Source organism: Triturus cristatus, chromosome 4_2, assembly GCF_964204655.1.
Source record: "Triturus cristatus chromosome 4_2, aTriCri1.1, whole genome shotgun sequence".
NCBI classification, from domain to species: Eukaryota; Metazoa; Chordata; class Amphibia; order Caudata; family Salamandridae; genus Triturus; species Triturus cristatus.
The window spans coordinates 505,328,484-505,350,185 of record NC_140586.1 but is presented as its reverse complement, the minus strand read 5'-3'; the positions used below and the strand labels follow the sequence as shown (position 1 = coordinate 505,350,185).

The 21,702-nt window shown below is 38.4% G+C and overlaps 1 pseudogene across 1 annotated transcript in view; it reads right to left on the bottom strand.

Annotated features, from left to right (window-relative positions):
* Window positions 1-762: 762 nt before the first annotated feature.
* Window positions 763-21,702, bottom strand: part of LOC146834622 (vitellogenin-A2-like) — a 46,715-nt pseudogene continuing 25,775 nt past the window's right edge. The window contains exons 20-34 of the transcript XR_014960644.1: window positions 18,807-18,954; window positions 17,968-18,193; window positions 17,669-17,841; window positions 16,720-17,286; window positions 14,365-14,415; window positions 12,905-13,009; window positions 12,095-12,307; window positions 11,839-11,981; window positions 10,015-10,153; window positions 9,787-9,922; window positions 8,721-8,907; window positions 4,353-4,441; window positions 3,265-3,362; window positions 2,989-3,170; window positions 763-1,029 (exon numbers count right to left, since the gene is read on the bottom strand). The product of XR_014960644.1 is annotated as a vitellogenin-A2-like (transcript). The remainder of the gene's footprint in view (window positions 1,030-2,988; window positions 3,171-3,264; window positions 3,363-4,352; window positions 4,442-8,720; window positions 8,908-9,786; window positions 9,923-10,014; window positions 10,154-11,838; window positions 11,982-12,094; window positions 12,308-12,904; window positions 13,010-14,364; window positions 14,416-16,719; window positions 17,287-17,668; window positions 17,842-17,967; window positions 18,194-18,806; window positions 18,955-21,702) is intronic.

The following is a 21,702-nucleotide window of genomic DNA, read 5'->3' as shown; positions in this document are numbered from 1 at the left end:
AAGGTGATATATTTTAGGAGGCAAACATTTCTGTCTTTTTCAGAACAATTTTAGAGCGTTCTTTTCCAGACTCCGGATTTTCAGTTAAGCATTAATCACCACTAATCCTTTATGGGTTCCGGAGTAGCATACTACTTGCCGAAAAAAAGCGCTTTAACACCCCCACAGGGTAACAAGCACTTATATAAATGCAAACCTTTTTCCCCTCTTTTATCCCTCCAATATCTTTCTGAATCCAAATAACTGACTAACCTATCCACCACCTCAAATTACTTTCATTTTTCGGTCTACTAACTCGACACTAATACTTTATGGGTTCCAGAGTAGCGTGCTACTTGCCGAAAAAACGCTTTGACGCCTCGTCAGGGGTAGTAAGTGCTATATAAATGCAATTACAATAAAATACAATACAATTAATTGGATTCAGGTTACAGAATGACAGTCCTACACAGTCAAAAAGAGACAGAAACAGGTATTGTTTTATAAATGAATTAGCAGTAAAAGGAAAGTGTGCTTGACATTTAACCATATGTATTTAAACACAGATGAAATTCTGGAAGGTAAAATAAAACATTTTGAAGCATCCTCTTTGTATTCCATTATTCTATTGACCTCTCTTTGGGTGCTGCATCAGGTGCTGCACCCCTATTTCTAGTGCCACTGCAAAATATTTTAACCAATCCTGACTCTTTGGAGAAAATATCAAAAACGTTTTTGAACATTAATGTCTTGATAACTGAAATGAAAAATTGACTCTTGTACTTCTTTTTGAATGAAAGTATTGTTTATTTGAAAATATTATGTTTATATGCAATTTGACATTCTATAGTTGAAAGGGCAAGTCATGGTACGATTTAAATTTAAAATCATTTAAAATGAACCAATGGTGAAAGGTTGATGCAGAAATTTCATCCTCTGAGTGGTTGTTCTGCGGAGTGCTTTGTAGTTCTCCAGATCAGCCTCACGTTGTGTCACTAAAATCTTCACTCCTTGCCAACCTTAGGCTATCACCAGGGTTCAGAGTAGAATCTGTACAAAAAGAGTGAAGGTTAGCAACACGGAACAGCCAGTTTGATGTTGAGGCCCTTACAGTGTTTACCATAGGAAGCCTCAATAAATGCACAAAAAAATGCAGATACATTTGTTGTTAGTAGCGAAACATATGAGTATAGGTTGTATTTTTAGCAGTACGCTCCCAGATTATTGGTAGAATATGCTTAGACATCACCACAGGTGTCATTACACAAATCTCATTATTTGGGAACTTAATAACATATCCAATCGCACAGGATGCAATTTTTACCGGATACCATATTATCTTCCCAAGCTACGTTCCTCCACTACAAGCTGCGAAACTAAGATGTTGCGATTATCCTCACATAATTTACACCTGTTTTTTGTGTGGGGCAAAAGTTTGGTATTTCAAAACAAGTTATCTTGTAAATATGGCATTACAAGAGGGACTGTTATCCTTCTTTGGATGTAGACCTCTATTTTTATAAATTAGATTTAAAAACTGTTGTAATCTAAATCATAAGTAAAGCCCACTTTATAGTCAATAAAGGCAACATTTGCAAGATTATATTTTACAATAGCACAACATTTTTAAGAGTATAAACCAAAGAAGACCAGACATTCATTTGCACCCCCACCCTCCTGTCCACTCAATTTCAGGGTAGGTGAATCACAAGCAGAAAAATATGTAAGAGCCTAGGCCCATTGGCATTGTCCAAAGGGCATAATTACATTAATCCGTCATACAGCACATAAACCATATCTGGGTAATCTCCTTCACTTGACCAATATATGGGTCCTCATTTCAGTCAAACTACCTTAACACTCTCTGCCTTGGGGAACATATGAGCTCCCTATGATCACCTGGGCCTAACTAATATAACGTCACCAAGAGGGGACTCAAGTTACACCTCTGAGATAAAGCCCAAGACGTCGATAACCTTCTAAGGTCACTAGCTTCACTGTGTTGTGGCATAATTGGTTCTCTGTCTCATTGGGTGTGAAACGGGTCTCAGTTTAAAACCACTAATTTTGTGACAAATATGTACTTTTCTGAACTCATCTATGTATCATTAAGTCTAGTTGGAAAACTCAGACTCAGAGTGTGTCGCAATTCAACCTACCTCATTAATATTCATCAGGTAAGTCGGAAATTATGATTCCTTCCACTTGGAGGCCATCACAATGATGGTGGGCTAATGGGATCTGCGAGTCTCAGTTATTGGCTTTGAAAACATAATTTTTTTAATGCAGCTGTTTTCCCTTAAGAAAATGGCGATGCATTTAAAAAGATGAGTTTAAATCATTTGCTTGATTTTTGAAATTCACAAACGGGTGACAGTCCAAATGGGAACACTTTGTTTTTTAGCATGGCTACCATGTCAATGTGGGGGTTGGCAAAAAGTCAATGCTTTCAATCAGAATTTGGTTGCAAAGTATCGACACATATGATACCAAACTGGCATTGAAGAGGCGCCCTCAACACACTGGTTCCATATACTGAACTTTTATCCATTCAGAATCCCGTACCGCAAATGTTGAATGTGAGGAGATATGACTGTTAAATGCTTTGTACTTCACAGGCAATGCCATCCAATCGTTTGGAAACTGAAAATTTCTTGGAACCACTTTTAGTGTCATATTTCATCCCTTTAGCAAACAGAAGATGTAGGTATTTATGTGTCTGTGTGTAGGTGTAGTAACATTTGTGCATGTGTGTGTAATTTGACATTTTCAATACTGTGTGTAACTGGAGACACAATTACATTTGCTAACATACCATGGTATAATATTCAATAATGACTTGAAAGCTACCAGGAAATGAAATGTGGAAAAACTAGTTGAAATGGGAGATGTGCTAGTGGATAAAGGCGTCCCTCTGCCATTCTATATAGTAGACTTGGTTATAATAAAATGATGGCCACACTGCTGGAGTTATTGACCTCCTCCAATGAATCAATTTTGTCAACTCACCAGTTCTGAACCTTTTATCGCTGTTGAACAGAACATGATTCTTCCGTAATCCAAGATTTGACAAAACTCTCCTCATCTTTAGCAACAAATCCATCTGGCATCTGATATTCCTGTTCCCGCTCATCATCATGATGGCCACAAACTCCACATGTCTTGCCCTTCATCCACAAAGCTGGTCTAACCTTTATGATAAAAAAGGAAAGAGACCTCTGATGTAAATCTATGTAATCTTGTCAATATGGCCAACAACACAGTGAGTGGAATGCACCAGAATACCTGGCATGTGACTCCATTGTAGTGAAGCTTCTCAATGCCAAAGTCAGGTGCGAGCAGGATCAGCCCATCAGTCTCCTTTTCAATCTTCAAATGCGGTTCTAGAATCAAAAGAAGTGTAGCGTAGTTCAATTTCAAATGAACCAGGAACTACATAATATATTGTGTAACACATGCAGCAGAGATCAAAAAAGTGCTAGAGATAAGAGAGATTTATTTATCTGTTAATGAATAGGAGATGTACATATATTTTTAATTTGAAACATCTATTTAGAATGCAACAAGTCTGCTAATAAACATGCTGACTATGCAGCAGGGCTCCTTTAATTGATTTGCAAGGCATGTGCAATCTCTAGAGAACATTGTCCAAATAATTACAGGCCTGTTCAATGCCTAATCATTGCACTTTATAGACTAACAGCAAAGGCTTATCAATTGCACGTTAAGTCTGACTCAATAATAAAGGGAAATACATTTGTGCTTGTTTGTCAGAATATTGACTACAGAAATATTGACATGGTCAAATATTGTGGATAAAATATTGTCAACTAGAATAGTGTGTGAGGAGGTATATAATGGTAAGTGTAGAGTTACTTTTCTTAACTTTACGTCTCTGTATCTTTGGGATATATATTGTTGTGGTATTACCTGTGGAGGTAAGTAAATTTGTGCATACCTATGCCTATTTATCTTCAATATATTTAGGTACTTAATATTCTGGTCACACGACTTTGTAATGTCAGTTTTCAAAATGCAATATTCTGGTACCATAACCACATTTGTATTTGATTTCACTTCTGGTGATAATACTGAATCACATTTCAGCAAACCTACAACATTGCAAGGAAACATGATTCACATGTCATCAAGGCAGAACATGGTGTCTATGTATCCTCAAGCAAATTCAGATACAGATTTTATGATCAAACTCTCTACTGTAGATCAAGCCACAAAAAGTCAGCGTGGAAAATATTTAAAATGCGAGAATTAACTTTATGGGTAGACCCCTGACCCTTAAATGGGTCCTTATTTCAGTTGTGATGGATTGATTGTTTCATTATTGATGTATCCAATAATACTCTGTCACCTACCAGAATGTGATTCATATGGCAGCCTGTTCACTTCAATGCCATTTATCGTCAGCTTAATGGAGTCAGCAGATGGATACATGTCAATATCACTGAAGAAGAAGAACATATTATATGAATGTTTTTAATATCTTTTAATTCAAAAGCAAAATCACATGCTTTGTTATAGTAAATGTGTGGGCCAATGCTTATAGCACTTTGCCCTGTTTGTTTGATAGGCTTGCACTTTGAAATTAATGAAAGCCCTCTCTGTAAAACCATACATGTGGTTACTGCATAAACACTAACATGTTCAAGTGATGGCACTCGAGGATTTCCTTGACATATACCCAAGAATGAACATTGCACCTTCTGATTTGACACCCGAGAGTCATACTTTTCATCTTCCACCCAGAAAGTGGACTTTACCAACCACCCATACCACATGCCCCTTCTCTTGCTAGGAGTAACAGGCAGCCTGGGTATGCTTGACGGACCACCTTCTTTCTTATAGCCTGTATTTGTATTGTTATCTCATTCCTTTGAATTTTTCATCAGTTGCATTTTGGGATAGGACTGGTCTTGGTCAATAAGCAGGTGTCATTCTTTTACTTTGCTTTTAATTACTGCAGAAATCCATGCTGCTTGATACACATGATAGATCCCTCAGTTAATGAGTAAGTTGTGTTTAGTGTTTGAATGGCCAAATTTAAAATAGGGATGCTTGTGGGGAGCGTGCACACCCCCATCGCTTAGTGAGTGGAAAAAAGATATGGACTGGTGTATGCTGCAGGAGAAAACAGTCTATGTGGCCCAGGGGTGTCCTCAGAAAAGGGTGGCAGTTTGGTCAAAGTGGAATGAGTACCGTGGACACTTATGTAAACCCCCCGTGATCCCCTCCCTTGACGAACCACTAACACAGTTAGGACCTTTGTACTGTCAGCAAAATGTGGGCTAAGCCATCTTAAATACAATATGTGTATACGAATCTGTGATTGCTGCAATGTACGAAAATGTGATTATGTATGTGTAATGACCAACAAGTTGCAAATAAAAAGAATTGATAAAAAAAAAAAAAGGGATGCTTCTATAACAAGATTGTGAAATTCAGGAGGTATACCAATCAGTTCATAGCTCACTGTTAACATTATTGGCAAAATAGACATTTATCTAACCCAGGAAAACAACTAGCGAAGTGGACAACTACTCTTGGAGTCTACACCTGAAAACAATTTGTTGGAAATAGACTGACAAAAATCATCCTGCAGGTAAAAAGTAATATAAACCTTTGCTGCCCACTGAACCAAGCCCCTTCACACTATGTTCCTTAAAACAAATATTACTGCATATGCACATTGTACAAACTAGCTTTAGTGATCGATAAAAATTGTGTTTCAAAATGGCAAATGGACAAAGTAATACAAGAATATGAAACTGTTCCCAATAGAGTCAAGCTGATCACATTTTGTCTGGTGTTGCATTACCACTGTAGTAATAACCCAATACAGAGCACTCAGGTTACAAAAAGCTCAGAGGAGAGCCAAAGGGCATTTTTATAATGAATGTACACAAATAATCTAATACAATCAATGAAGGTACCTACATGTGTGATAGAAAACATGTGTAATCTTTTAATTGTCATTAGGTAAACCTTCTGTCCTTCACTCTCCCCATATGACCATCATTTTTATTACATTTGTGAATTGTTCCGTAAGGAAATACAGACTTCCTATACTATTAGGATCCCTTGCTGTGAATAGAGCAATATTAACTGCTATTGCCGAGTCCTTTAATAAGACTAGTTTTACACAGAACTCAGCGGGGTCTCACTGTCTGCTTCGTGGTTTATAAAGGCATTCGACAACCATGCCCCTTTGACTTCTAAATGAGCTTCTTCTCTATAGTACTCCTATGATTTAGCACAGGACGAAGTCAAATCCCGCAGGCTCCAACGGAAATGGAGGTGGATTATTCTACGTTCATGCTAATGAGGAGTTTAGAAAAGGCCTAGATGCATACAACAAAAATCTTTTTTTGGTCAGGCAAAATCATTTTCTTTTTTGTAATCAGTGACTCTTCAAATAAGCAGAAGGAAACCTTTTTTTGATTGTTGAGGAGCACTTTGACATTTCTAAAATATCCTTTTGCATGATTCCCTCACAAGCCTTCTGCAAGCAACTTGCCTCGAATTTGTGGAAAATGTTGCCAGCTTTAGCCTCGATATTTAGAAAGGTTTTTTTCCCTGCCTCCCAACCTAGAATTTTTTTCTGAGAATGTATCTTTCTTCAGTCCAGATGACTAGGGAAGACCTACTCTCTATGACTGCCAAAGCAAAATGAGTCACTGCATTTGAACCTTGTTGATCAATTACCCAGCAATAAGCCTGAGCCTTTGCTTGTTTAATTAAATACTCCACTTCAACAAGGATTAGTTTCTATCACCCTTAAAAAAGGAATTGTTGTTGTAAAGTAAAAAAAGACACTCAGTGACTCATCAGACAATTCCCTTTAAACCATTATTGCCAACACCACAAGAAATGTGTGGAAAGTATTATATGTACTTATTTACAAGAGACACAACTCTTAGAGGATTCACAAGCTGACTTTCACCTACCACATACTACTGAATATGTTCTGTTATCTATTTTAGATGACTTATAAATGGACTTGGATCAAAGACACTCCAATGCCTCAATCTTCCTGAACCTATTTGCGGCATTTTATATGGCTGATCATATTTTCCTACTCAACCATATCATCAGAAAAGGCTCAGAGGGGAGTGAGATTAATTGGTTCTAGTTTTTTCTTACTAGGCTATATCAAACAGGAAGGTTGGCACAGGGTACCACAGGGATCAACTTTGTCCCCTCACTTGTTCAATATAGACTTTACTCCCCTTGCTAAGGCTTTACCCAGAATGGGCTTAGAAATATGTATGTTTACAGGCCACTTACAATTTCCTCCTAGATTAGGTAATTGCTACTCTTCCCACAAGGTCTTTCAATGCCACATGCTTTTTATTTAGAACTAGATGGAAAACATAAGCATAATCTGAATAATGAAATAACTGAGGTTTTAGTCATTGATGGGAAATCTGACCTGTAGCTAGACTCTTACTGGCCGCTTGAAGTGCAAGATCTCTTCACTATTTTACCAGTAGTGGAAAGTCTGGGAGTCAAAACTGATAGCTCATTAACTCTGTTCAGTTTATGTTACATCAATGGTCTCTTCATGTTTTTTTATTGAAGAATCTTTTGGAAATTACTTCCTTATCTGACAGAAGATGGGAAATTCATGCAATAGCAACAACTATTAGCTCCAGATTTTGTTATGTCAATTTGCTTCGTCTTTACCTACCTACTTACAAATTGAAAAGTCTGCAAGTGGTGTAAAATGCAGCTTCAAGTCTGATTTTCAGGATTTCCATCCACCAACCAACTGCTTTAAAGGCTGCACTGGTTACTTGTTAGCCAAAGGATCCACTGTGAGATACTCTGCATCCCTTTTAAATCTTTTATAGAAACTCTCATACGTTTGTAGCTCAGCGAGTGGCAAGATCTTGCCCTGACTGCAAACAAAGCTCCTCCTCAGATAACAGGCCCAGTATTCCTAAACTGTTTAAAACCAGAACCAGAGGGCACCATATTTATTTATGTCCTTCAAGGCTTTTGAATCCTGTGTCCCTACGTCTTTGAGCCAAACCTAATCTTGTCATGTGAATTGCAGACCTGATATTGTAAAATTGAATTTTTCACTTAGCATTCTGCAAGAATAACTTCTCACTTATCACTGCGAAGAAATCATTTGGTGAATGTGTGCTCTACAAATAAAATTAACATAACTCTGCAAAACATAACTGGCCATAACATTTTAATCCCTTACTATCTCCCTAATATTTCAGTATAGAAAATATTTCTGTTGTGTGCATCAGCACAAAAAGATTTAGCACTGTATAATAGGGTGCATTTCTGAATAAAGCAGAGTATACACAAAAGTGCCTTAGGGGCTGATGACGATGGAGGACAGACATCAGTCCGTCCGCCATCATATTGTGGATTGGTACGGCCCTCCTACAAGCCGGCAGTCCCACAGGGCTAATCATAATGTGACTGCCACTGTGGCAGTCACATTGACAATGTTTTGTATTGCCGGGGGTTCTGGCTCAGCAACATCCGCTGCAATACAAAACAGAGACCCCACACATAACCCTGCACTAAGTGGTAGGTACCATGCGGTGCCTGTCACATGGTGCAGAGATAAGTAGGGGAAAACATAGGTGCCCCCCAGTCCTGTGTCTGTAGGGCTGGGGACAATCATTTTTACTGATTTTTAGAGCTGAACATCACATATACACACTTTTCAACGTTCAGCTTGCAAGAATGAAAATACTCACTAGCTGCCAAGTTTGACATTGATGGCCTTTTGTTCAGAAGACTCTTCCACTTTCTTCACCATCACCAGGAAGTTCAGATCAGGACTACAGTCTTGGACCAGGACATGGTAGCAGCTTCTGGGCATCGAGTAGTTAAAAGCGACATCATTGAAGGTGGTGATTGTGTCTTTGGAAACCGTGCAGCGACCTAACAAATATTAAACAAAAACTAAAATAATTATATTTGGATACTTTATCATGAGAAAAACAGAAACTCTAAAAACAGGTCCTTGTTCAACAATAATGTACTGGGTACTGGAAGTGAAAGCACACTTTTTAAAGCTTGGTGTTGCTAAATAGACCCCCTTCTGAGACATAGCTCCTCAACAGCATCCTATTTGCTGATGAGAAAATGCTAGGAATGGAAATGTCAGAACTTAGCCTATGTGATATCCCTGCCTCTGACCTCATGATGCCTGAGATCAAGGTTACCAAAGGGAAAGCCAAGGTTAACTGTTGCCACTACGAACTGGCAATCATGTTTAAACAATTGCTCCTATCATCAACACCAAGTGCCTGTTTGCGCAAATCTGATTTTATTTATGCTCATGTCAGCTAAATAAGTGCACATTTCCTTCTTCATGCTACACAATTATTTTGCCAGTGTAAAGTCATGGTTGCATGGATTAGAACATGCCTCATTAAAATCATGTATGTATTTTAAGTTTCAAAGTTCATGCCTTGACCGTGGTATAAGTATATATTATTGGAGTGCCTGATATTTGAGCGTTTAAAAGATTAGAAACCTATATGTTTAAATAATCATATTTAAAGTATGTCGTAGCACCGGTTTTTATTGGGAATTGTGCTCAGTCATTTATAAAATTCCATGAACTATTTATTGAAATTAGGAAGAAATGTATATATTCTAAATTTTGCAATTTTATATTTGAAGGTTTTTTACATAAATGTGTGATATGTTCTGACATGAAATAAATTCCAGACAAACAGCAAGTGTGGCCTTAAAATATTTTTTTTGCATTCGAGTGCAAAGGAATATATAGCTGTAATATTGGCAAGTGTTTACCTCTGAGGTTGTCCAGCAGGTACTCAGGGGCTTCAGTAAAAATATTCCAGCTGGGGGACTGGATGGCTGAGACCTGTGTAGGGTGAGCAGCAGGGATTGCAACTGGAAGCTGAATGGATCTGTAATAAAGTGTGAGCTGCAGAGGAATCATAAAAAGGCATTAAATATCGATGGATCCACCCTTTATATTGATAGCAATGTGTTTCTGTCAGTAGCTGTAATATTTACCCTTGGAACCTATATAACTGCATCAATGGATCTTGGAGAGCTTAGAGAGAGGACGACTGTTGCTTTCTTAGAGGGATTCTTCTGCATCTTTTCAGAAAACCCAGCGACAAGTGCAGCTCCTGGGACAAACTGTGCAACCCTGCATAAACAATAACATATTCATTCTGTATGCTGATTTATGAAGCATAAATTGAGGTGTAATGTTTTCATTAATATAATGCTAAGTGTTGAAGGAGCATTTAAAAAACTTATCATGCTCCTTAATGGCTGTGTTTGGCTTGAGTTGGGAATCAAAAAATAGTTGATCTATTTGTAGGGTGTCATTTATGATCAGTTGAGATTTTGCAGTCTGTATATTTCAACTTGGAGTCTTTCCTTTAATCTTTTAAGTGCATGTTCTGTACTTTTATAGACATTGGCAATCACTTCATCAGCCCTTTGGCATGGCTCACATTTCCAGTGCCATCACTGTTGAGTTAGATCATTCCAGGAGATTCCTTTAGAGTCTAGAGAGTGGCCTGCCAGCCCACCAGGTCTGCAGAGGCTCTAGCCTTCATACTCCTAGTAGAGGACACCCCAGCAGATTCAGCAATCACTACCTGTCAGGCACGAATTGTTGCGCTGCTGCAGAGGCTTCATTAAAGGTTCTGAATATATGATGGCTTATCGCCATGCTTAATATGCCAGCTAGGCAAAGTATTTTGTTCTACAACAACAAACTCCCAAAGTGGAAGTTTGTTCCAAAACAACAAAGTAACTATGCCTCTGACAAGTAGTGCAATTTTTCACTGAGTGTGTGGACAACTATGCGACTTTCCATAAGCGTAACGTCGCACCACTCTAAATAGCTTGGGGCGACTGCCCACTATGGACCTGTGGTCCCATGATTCCCAGAACACCATTTCGTGTTTTCCCACAGAAGAGCCAGCTGAGGTACACGTTCCTGCACATAAACAATCTTAACAGGCGAAATGCTATATCAATGCATTTTGCAGAATGCAACACATGTGGAAAGAGCAAAATACGAGGAGAAATGAAATATTTCTACTCGTATCACTTGCTTAAGACCTGGTATTTCATGGTCTTATTTTTGGCACTGCCCCATACCATGTAAACATTGGGCAATGTCAAAAAGCATTGGGTGTTGCGGCGGAATGTCCGCTGCAACACCCATTGCACGGCCCTTTCACACTAAGTGCTGTTTGAATAGGGTCATTATTTACACAGTGGCGTTAAGCCACATTAAGTGGCTTAACTGCACCCAGTATATAAGGCGAAGGAATAAACGCCACCAGAACGTCGCAAAAAGTGACTTTCTTGTGGCGTTAATTCCTTGTAAATATGCCCCCTGCTCTGCTACAGGTTCACCTCAATTTATTTAGGTTGTTGAAAAAATGCTTGACAGACAAAATGTCTAAATAAGCTTGAAGATGACCTACAGGTAAAGCTGCAGTGATAGTACAGTTAGTGGTGACTAACGTCATGGATTAAATGGCTAGGCATCTGGTCTATTTGTGTTGTATTTGGGTACATTTTGAATTTTGGGGCTGAATATCATGTACAATTTGTTGGTTTGAGAAGATGTCTATTTTGCAGTACTACAACAGATAACATTTTGAATTTCCAGTTTTATTTTCTGTGTTCTTAAGATCTACCCTCTTGCGTAACACTATTTAAACTACAAGTTGAATTGAGATCTTCTATAGTGATAATGTATAAGTCAGAAGGGAAATCACCTGTCAGTGTCTATGTCAGAATATAGCATTTCTTGCTTTTTATGAATAAATACAATTAGTAAATTGCTACATAATGTAGAAATGTTACCATTTTCCAGCCGATTTCAGTTTTGATGGTATTCTTGGCCACTCCACCTTCAGCCTCAAGCCCGGTTGGCTACCAAAATGACCAGTTTGAGCCTTTGCAGCAATTTTGTAGTCTTGGCAATTCTGACCCCATTTAAGATAGGCCTAATCATAATGTAAAAAACGTCATATATTAAATTTGATGTATTAAATACAGTGGAGATGTTACTCTACCCTGTGTCTTCTGTTCCCCACCTGGCTACATACGGCTGCCTCACCTGTGCTTCATGAGAGTTGACAACGACTGCATTTGCACAAGCACGCCATCTACTGGAGCCAGCGATTTCCACTGCATAGGCCTGGATCTGTGGCTTGGAGGTGTGGTAGTCGGCGTATACGATCACCTGGTATCCTTGTTTCTTGTTGTCATTTCTCACAGCTTGAGCAGTAACTGCCAGCACTGGGGGCTTGTTGTCTCCCATAAATGCAGGCTAGAGGCATGTGACAAAAGTGGAAAACTGCTATTAAAATGAGGACCTGAAAACTCTGCATTAGTTTGTTTGTCAGGGTTGTTGGACAGGCACTTTCCAACATGGATCTTTGTTCAGACAACACCTTTGTTGTGTTATACGTAGGACAATCTGCTCAGAGGAAAAGCCATATGAAAACATTTTTGATTTCCATAGTCGGACTTGCAATGTGCTTCATCAACTTGTGTACACTTTACAATGCACATACAACTGAATGAACTTATGATATACCGCAGAATACTGAGAATCCATGAACTCTTCTCTGAGACAACTAAGGACTGCCACAATCCATCAAAGGTATTTTTAATCATAAAACTTGTTTGAGTCTAGAAATGTGGCCACTCTAGAAATTCAGAGTTTTTGTAATAGTTTGGATAGCACCCAGAGTCCTTATACTGTGTCCCACCCCTTATAGAAGCAGGTCAGTGTTCTATCTCCACTTCCTCAGTGTTGGCCTAACTTAATTTGTTAATTTACAGAATCTAAATAGGAGCCCTCCCAAGATGTCCGACATGGGAAGATAATATAGTTACTGATCTATTTTCATGCGGCACCTACCCTCTGAGATCTTCTGGCATTGGAGGCACTGCTACTGCTGCTGCTTGAAGAGCTGGAGCTGGACTGGGAAGAGGCTCTGTGTCCTGAGGCTCTCTTCTTAGGATTCTGGATTATTACAAAGCAGTTTATGAAAATGCACAGTTTAAATTCAGTTTAAATAAATAAGAGTTATGTCAATAACTTTCAAAAAACATCTTTAAAATATATTTGCAGGCCTGACTGCTACTTAGAGATCTTAGGACTAACTAAACCCTCACAAGTGAGTTTGATAGCCATGTATTTCTGTGTTTCTGGTATACACAATTTTACTCATCTTTCTGTCCTCCTGCTAAAGATGGCTTGGATTGAGGTATGGCAGGAATAAATGTGTTAGAAGGTCCTCCTTCCACATACAAGTAGCAGGTAAAGCATGATTATTGCTATTGTGTGAACTGAGCTAAGCAAAGTAAAGGAACGACAAGTGCCCTTCTAGATTTAAACATACTTTTATTTCTATCTACAAAGTTAATACTGAACTCCCAGACTATAGCCAAACAGTGTGAACTGTAAAAGCTACTTTATATGTTAATGTATTTATGCAATAATGAGTGTGTCCTGATTTAGTGACTGGTGCCAGATGTACATAGACTTCCGTTTGTGATTACCTAATAGCAAATTGTTTTGGTTCTCTATTAGCAAATTGTAAGCAGATATATAGAACAGTGTGTTTTACACTGTTTACAATTCCCATTGGGTCAGAAATTGACTTACCTCATTATTATTCATGAGGTAGGTCCCAATGAGCAACCCATTGGGAATCGCTAAAACACTGGGATGGTGGCCTGATGGGGCCAGCAGACCACCATGTCTGTGTTTGCTTTTAAATAAAGTAACATGTTTTTTTAAATGCAGTCCATTTTTCTTAAAGAAAAATGGGATGTGTTTCAAAAACAAAAATGAGAGTAGGCATTGGACCTTGGGACCACTGCCTGCTCTTAAAAAACGTTTTGCATACATTCACAAAGGGGAAGGGGTCCCAAATGTTTTGCAACCGCATTTCCATCAGAAAATATTCACACACACCACTGAGTGTTGCTATTAGGAAGGGACACCTCTAACATGCCCCCTTATACCAAATCGCGGACCCATTTTGAGATTCGTTAATAGGTTTACCCAATCGCAAAATAGGGTTTGGTACATGTTAAAAGGATTTTTTGTGGTCGCAAAACGGTCCGATTCGTTCTGGCAATCAGCCCGTTTGGAACATCAAAAAACCTACATACATCTGTCCCTTGGTGCTCACCTGAGAGAAATGGCTTTGATTCCCACATAAAAACTGGAAAACCCCACATTCAGATTTTTAATGACATATCAAACATGGTGCTAACATTACAGAAATATCATTGTTCATTACACATAATTCGAGAAAATCAAACAAGTATTATAAATATTAACTCTAAATTATGTTGAATATAACTTACAGAGCTTCTGTATGCCGGGGTGAAATGTAGGTCATAAATGTCAGGGTTCGTCTGTAGGAGAAAAAAATGAGAACAGACGTGTTTGGTGTAAACAATGAAGTGCTGGTCCTTTCTCTAAACATACAATTGATGTAGCTCAAAATAGTGATTATCAAGCCTGATGCATCATGTTCAACACTGGCTGCATCATTTACAAGACTGTCATTGCCAACATCCTTCCATACATTTGCAACCAAGAACAGAACCTCTAGCAAAATATAAACAACATGCAGGAGAAAAGTCTCCAAGCTGCAAACGAGGAATTGCAAGAAGAACGAGAAGGGATGAAAATCCTACACCTACTCTGCGTCCAAAGGTTGTAACAATATCACAAATCAAATCCAGCAGGTCGCTGCTCCAGTTCTGGAAGGAGCTGCAGAATCATCTTTCCAAGAAGGGCTCCATCACTTTACTTTCACCACTGCCATTTAATCTAAGGTGCCCCCACTCCATCAGTACCCCATCTCTCGTGATTACCGTTTATTCTACTATTAGCTCCATAAACCTATTTACTTTGTTCCCCATCTTCACCTTATTCCAACAAATCCTATTTCTTCTCACCTATATATGTTGTAACTTGTCTCCTGTACAATGTTTCGTTGCATTGTAGTTAGATGTACACTTTATAAATCATATTAAAATGTACTTGATCATCACTTGAAATACCACTAATATTTCACATTCCAAAACATATTTCACATGAAATTAAATACCTGTAAATAATGTTTAAATCTCAACTTTACTACTAGCTTAAACTTAAATAGTGCACATCCATTCTTTCATTCTTCAGATAGGATGCCATGGTCTTCTGTATTAGAGGTGAAGGAGGGGTCAAGTTGAATGAGTGACAGTCTGTATTCATTCAATTCAACTTGACAGCCTCTGTTGAATGAGTTTCTAGTTTATCTAAAAGGCTTAAAGGGGGATTCTTTATCCTGATTTCATATATGTTGTTACATCCAATTATCCAGAACAAATACCATTTGGCTTGCAAAATATATCATGACTGGCTGCATTGGTTAAGAATTATGGCAGGATGGATGAAAAGGAAAAGTAGAAATGCATGGTAAAAAATAAGGGCTATCTATACCTGTTCTGCTGAATATTTTAGCTTGGCCAGTTTGATTTAATTATGCACTGTATTTACACACCTTTTATGACAGCTTTTAAGTCCCTGTCTTAAAAAATTATGATATCTTTTAAACATGTTCTCACAATACAGTGATTCTTTTTTGCGTAGTGTTGCTACGGTATAGCTGTGGGAAATGTGGTTTGTATGTGACATTAATATTCTATAATTAAAAACCTTCCTCAAGTCAGCATACATTATCAGCAATGTAATCAGCTGGAATCACTGCTGAGCACATACAGACTGTTTAAAAGCAGGATGGCAAGGAGTTAAAATCACAAACGTGTCCCTCTGAAAGTGAACACGCAGGCGGATCTAAAGAACATGAAGAAGAGGTGGGAAAAGTACATAGGCAACACTAATGAGAGCTCTTGGGAGAAGCCATTGATGTACCCAAGCAAAGTATTACTGAGGTCAAGTTTTCGAATAATTGAATTGAAGATTCTCCACTGAGTATACTACATGAGGCTTCAGGTAAAAAGAAGGAATTGCAGGTCAACCACTGCTCATCGCTTGAGAGAACGCTGGTCAAGAGGAGCCTTCATACACATGATATTGAGCTGCCCAATCATACAGATATATTGGAGAATGGTGTGTGTGAATCTGAAAGCAGCATTCAGACTTCCTCTGGAACTGAAAGTACCTACTATACTTTAGGGCATATGGGAAATGAATGATGTTGCTATGTATAAAAAAGCTTTTATCAGGAAAGTGTTACAGTAGTAAATAAAGCAAGTGTACAGACATAGTGTAGTCACCCCACACCCATTACTGGAGCTTTAGCATTAACTGGTGAACAATGGCTGAGAACGCAATGTATGACAAAATACGCTGCCCAAGGGTTATGATTTGATTTTTGGAGTTTGTTTGGAACATAGTGGGCTGAAGTACACACCTCTAATTAACAAGTGTTGAATGTCTAGGAATCAAAATGAATTAACTATATGAAGAATGATGATACAGTGTAGTCTTTGTGCTCTGCTCCATCTTGTTAGGTGAACTCGATTTTCTCTGACTATACTCCTGTATGACTACATGAGTTGGATGTTTGTTTCAGGTTAGCCCCACAGAGACTGCACATGAAGTCAGCTCAGGTGCAGATAAATAGACTCATCCTTGAAAACAACTACTTTAATATACCTTTTCAAAATGATATCTTTCATATCACAATCAAATCAGAACATTACCCGTTTCCTGCGGGACTCGTTGCTACTGCTGCTGCTGCTGCTGCTGCTTGCACTGCTAATGCTCCATTGATTCCTGCGATTATGTTGATGTTGTTGTTGGCTTCCATGGTGAGAAGTTTGATGGCGCCTGAGACTTTTTCTTCTATTGCTGCTGCTGCTACTGCTACTGCTGCTACTGCTGCTGCTGCTACTGCTGCTGCTACTGCTGTTTTGTCTCTTTTTGTCTCTGCTCTTACTGGCACTGTTGCTGCTGCTGCTGCTACTGCTACTGCTGCTACTTTGACCATTGTTCTTTCTAGACCTTCTGCTGTCCTTTTGCTGCTTGCTTCTTGAGGGGCTGCTAGATGATGATGATGACGATGATGATGATGATGATGATGATGATGATGATGAGGAGGAGGAGGAGGAGGAGGAGGAGGAGGAAGTAGAAGAGGAACTAGATGAACTTGATAAACCTTTCTTCTTTCCAGCCTTTGCAACCTCAGCAACATTCGGAGTATGCTCCTTAGAATGTTTGTTTTTCCTCTGATTTTTCTTGTCTTTTGTAAGGAAGCTTCCATTTCTAACCTGCAAACAGAATAAGAATAGGAATACAAGATCTTGTAGTTGCTTTGCAAAATAGCATCAGTTTTTGTTGGTCTAACAACACTCTCTTGCACAGTTACATAAAGTCAAAAGGCGTTTGGTGGGACCAAAGTAATTTTTCACAATGCACCATACACTGTTATTTCAAATTATGTTCTTGTGATTATTAAATAAGTAGTGTAACAGATATACTCACTATAAATGAATACAAATTTAAAATAAAGAAGTATGCAAACATATTTGTCGATATTGGCAAAAGTTTCCTCAAAATATTTATAGTGAATTTTTAGAAAAGCATTTAACATCATTTATCATGTCTAAAAACAACTACTTTAGTGGGCTAGTATAGTATTATGTCACCTACCGTATATTCTTCATCAATTCCGAGAATCTTCTTCAGCTTCATTTGAACCACAGAGTCTTCAAGCTCTTCACCTTCGTTCTCCTCCACAGTTACCATGGTGATTATTTTTGAGGCCGCTTTAGATCCTGCCTGGACCTCTAGCATCAGTTTCTCGATAGCTGCATCTGTATGAGCTGTAAGCAACCAGGGTAATTACATTATTTCATCCAACCTTTAATATATCTTCAGATATCAATTATGTTCAACAGTCTGCACCCGAACACTAAAAAGAAATTTCTCAAATGTTGTGATAGCTGTACCTGGTTTTATGATAAGCTTGGCTTCATTCTCTCCAATTAATTTGTACAGAGGTGAATTTCTGAGGAAGGCAGCATTTTGTGATTTGTACTCGAGGCAGACTTGGAAGCCAAAGGTTTTGGCCTTCGCACAAGCCTGATATGCATTAGTACTTCTGGCAGCAGAGTGGTGATCTCTATCTTCTGTGGAGTAGGCGTACCTCTTGGACAAAAGTTCAGATGATACTTCCTGATTTAAACATAGAAAAATGATTATTAATAAATGTGTTTTTAGTGTTTGTATATGTAGTACGTATTGTGATTATCTTGCTAGCTCTGTGCATTTTGTGACTATGTAGGTAATAATGGTTAATTACTTTATCTCTCTGTTTGTCTGTCTTCCTGCAGGTATAGCTAGCTAGTGATCATTGAGTCTGTCTTTTGTGCTTGTCTGTTTATCTGTTGCTCTATGTCACATGCAAATAGAATTTCTTTAGAAGTAGACCCTATTTTGTGAACATGAAGTCAAAAGGAATACAATACCACTTTTGCAACCTATTTTCATGTTATTCTTTGACTTGGATTTCTTTTAAAATCCTACCCATTTATTGAATTAGGTGAAGTTTAGCATTTTAGCCATATTCATTTCTAAGTAAGTTTCACATCTGGTCACACATTATTCTGCTTTGCCCTGATCTGACATCTAAGTATTTGATTCAAAGTTAGCACTAAGTTTGAAACCTTACTTATTTATTATTCTTTTACATCAACCAACATTTGAACTATAAACAGAATTAAATTATCTTTACTGAAATGAGCATATTGATTCCCTTTTCAATTTGAAATAAAAAATGTCACATTACCATCATGCTGGCCGCCTCCGCTGATGACTTTCCTGTTGTCTCAAAATGTTTCTTAAGAATATTTGGCACAGCTCCTTGTGTCAGTAATGGGGTTCTATTGGCTGTTTCCAGGTCTTCTACATTCCTTGTAACAGCAAACACCTGAGCTCTGGGGACACAATTGAAATACTGTGAATCTGTTGGATGGACTGGGACTGGGGCTGTAGAAGAAGTTTCAGAGGTGAGTTGTACATTATGCATTTAGGGGCAGATTTATCATTGACTTGCGTCACTCTTGCCCCACGCAAGAGGGCGCAAGGGCGATGCAACTACTAAGACAGATTTATCAAGCCACTTAAGGCCACCTTGCGTGGCTCTGCTTGGCTTGATAAATCTAGAGTAGCACAAAATGCAGAGCAGATCGCTGCGTTGCGTTATTCTACCCCAGGAAGGCGTTCCATGGGTGGATAGTGAGTGTTCCCATGCATCCACCCTTTGATTTTGGCGCATTCCCAGATTTACCATTATTGGTAGACCTTGGAATGCGTCAAAATGCTACACCTCGCCAGGTGAAGCTTAACGAGGGGAAATATACGTATTTCTCCTCGTTGTTTCCTCTTTCAATGTGTGCTGCATTCTGCCACAGAAGGAATGTTTTTGTGCAGGAAGGTGTCCCAATCCTGTCTGCACAGCAGGCACCCTTGCACCATGGTGGAAGGGTGCCTGCATTGGCGCTATGCAGCACATTGTGCATTAGCGCAAGAAAAGTACAGGAATGGACTGTATAATGTTAAATATGGCATATATTTCTGCTCTTTCATGCAACGCAGTGCAGCGAGGTGGTTTGCTGCATTGCCCTGCTTGAAAGCTTGATAAATGTACCCCTTAGTCTTTACACAATGTGATACACTTGTACATTTCAGAAATAGAGGGAGTAGTGTGCTCAAAAAGGAGTTCACATTGCAGATGTACTGATGGATATATATTTTGTTTTGTTGACATTTCCACAGATGCCTCAGATTCCCATGTACAGTAGCAATATTAAATTAATATACTAACATGTGCATCTGCATGCCCTTGAAGATTGTCCCAGTACTGAAGCCGCAGAGTTGATATTTAATTAATTGACCCTTCTCAAGGATAACAAATGGTACTCTACAGCTCATATATGGGATCACCTCATGAGTGTTCTGATGCAGTTCTTGCTTCAGATTCTATCACAAAACTGGTCAGATTAATTATATAAACAAGTGTACTGGTAGTCACTTAACACATAGTTTATGTTCTCTTAAACTATCAATGAAGGATTCTTTTTGAAGATGTCATTGTTTATGTTCATTCTATCTAAAAGCCACACATTTGATTGTGGCTTAAAACATGCACAACAACACTGGGGTTACACCAGGAAGTGTGGTACCAAAATATCATTGTCAGATTATCATCAGATTGAAACATTTTGCCCAATAAATTCCTTAGAAAAAATAAACCTGCAAGAAATGGACATTTTTGTAAATAAAATGCAGGGCACAATGTTTATGTTAGACCATATATTCTCATGTGCAGCCTTAAAGCTATACTCCTACTTACCTTTATGAAACCGATGAAGGTTTAAGAGATGAAGGTTAGAAAATGTAGAAACTGGTGAAATTAATCAACTTCACCCTAAAGATGATTTTTGGAGATGTGAGATAATGTGATGGACAGTTTTAGCTTACTGTAAAGAAGTGACAGGCTAAAAATCGCAGTTTCAATTGAAAAATTGACTGTGATTTCTTGTGGCAATTTATCCCTCAAGATTGCCGCATTTAACTTTATCTGAGCCTTAAATGGTAGCTATTTAAGCTGTCTGTGAATTGGTGATGGCTGCAAATATTTTAGGGCTTATCTCACAGCTCTTACATCTGTTTCATGGTTTGCTGATAAAATTCTTATGGCCTTTCAACATACTCATAGTGAAGGACATTGCCACACACCATCTCATCACTATGGTTTGTTTTATGTATACTTGATACTACCTTGAATTTGCATATATAGTAGCTTTTTACATTTATTTTGATAGCGACAAGTGGCATATATTTTATAAATACCTCATCAATTAGGCACAGTATTCGTTATGGTGAAGATGTGTCTAACATGTAAGTCCAGACAGAAGGGAGGTATAGCTAGGGTTTATTATCCATGGCCCGTTCTGGGCAGTGCTCTGAATCACAGCTGACAGTATATGTGATTAATGGCTCACGGTAATGTTTAGTTATCAAAGTCTAAACTGACAGTGTAATTTTTGTTTTAGTTGTACAGCTGCTGAGCAAAACCTAATCAGGTCCATTTTTTGAGGAGTGGGTGTGGAGGGAAAACAAAATGAATGACCCTTCCTACAAAAACCAATACTTCACTGCACTATACTTATTATGACTCTGTATATTTTCCTTCTCCATTTCAATAAACTCAGATACATAGTTTTCTGTAGCAAAGAAACCTTTATTCTTGACATATATACGCATAAGTATAATGGTAAAGGGGGATGTTTGGTAGGTAAAAACACAACAGAGACTGTGGAATGTTTACTCCGGTATTTGTTGTGGGAGGGCAAGGGTAGTATAGTGAAAGGCTATCTTTGAATGCTACACCACCTCTCTGTATCGGTCCAACATAGAGAGAATGGTTGTATGCTTATTAGGAGTGATTCCACATTTTCAGTTGACAGCATTCACACCTAGTACAATTGTTCTCATGCATTCTCATTGAAGCCAAGACTTCATGCCCATGCCTTCAAAAAATCAAATTGTAGCTGGGTGGTGTTTTTTCATTTATCTTTAAAACAAAGGGAGCATTTCATGAGGCACAGCAACCGGTTAGACCATTCAGTCCCAACGATGTTTTTTACTGTATGTTAGTCCTTTGTCTTACTAAAAAGGGA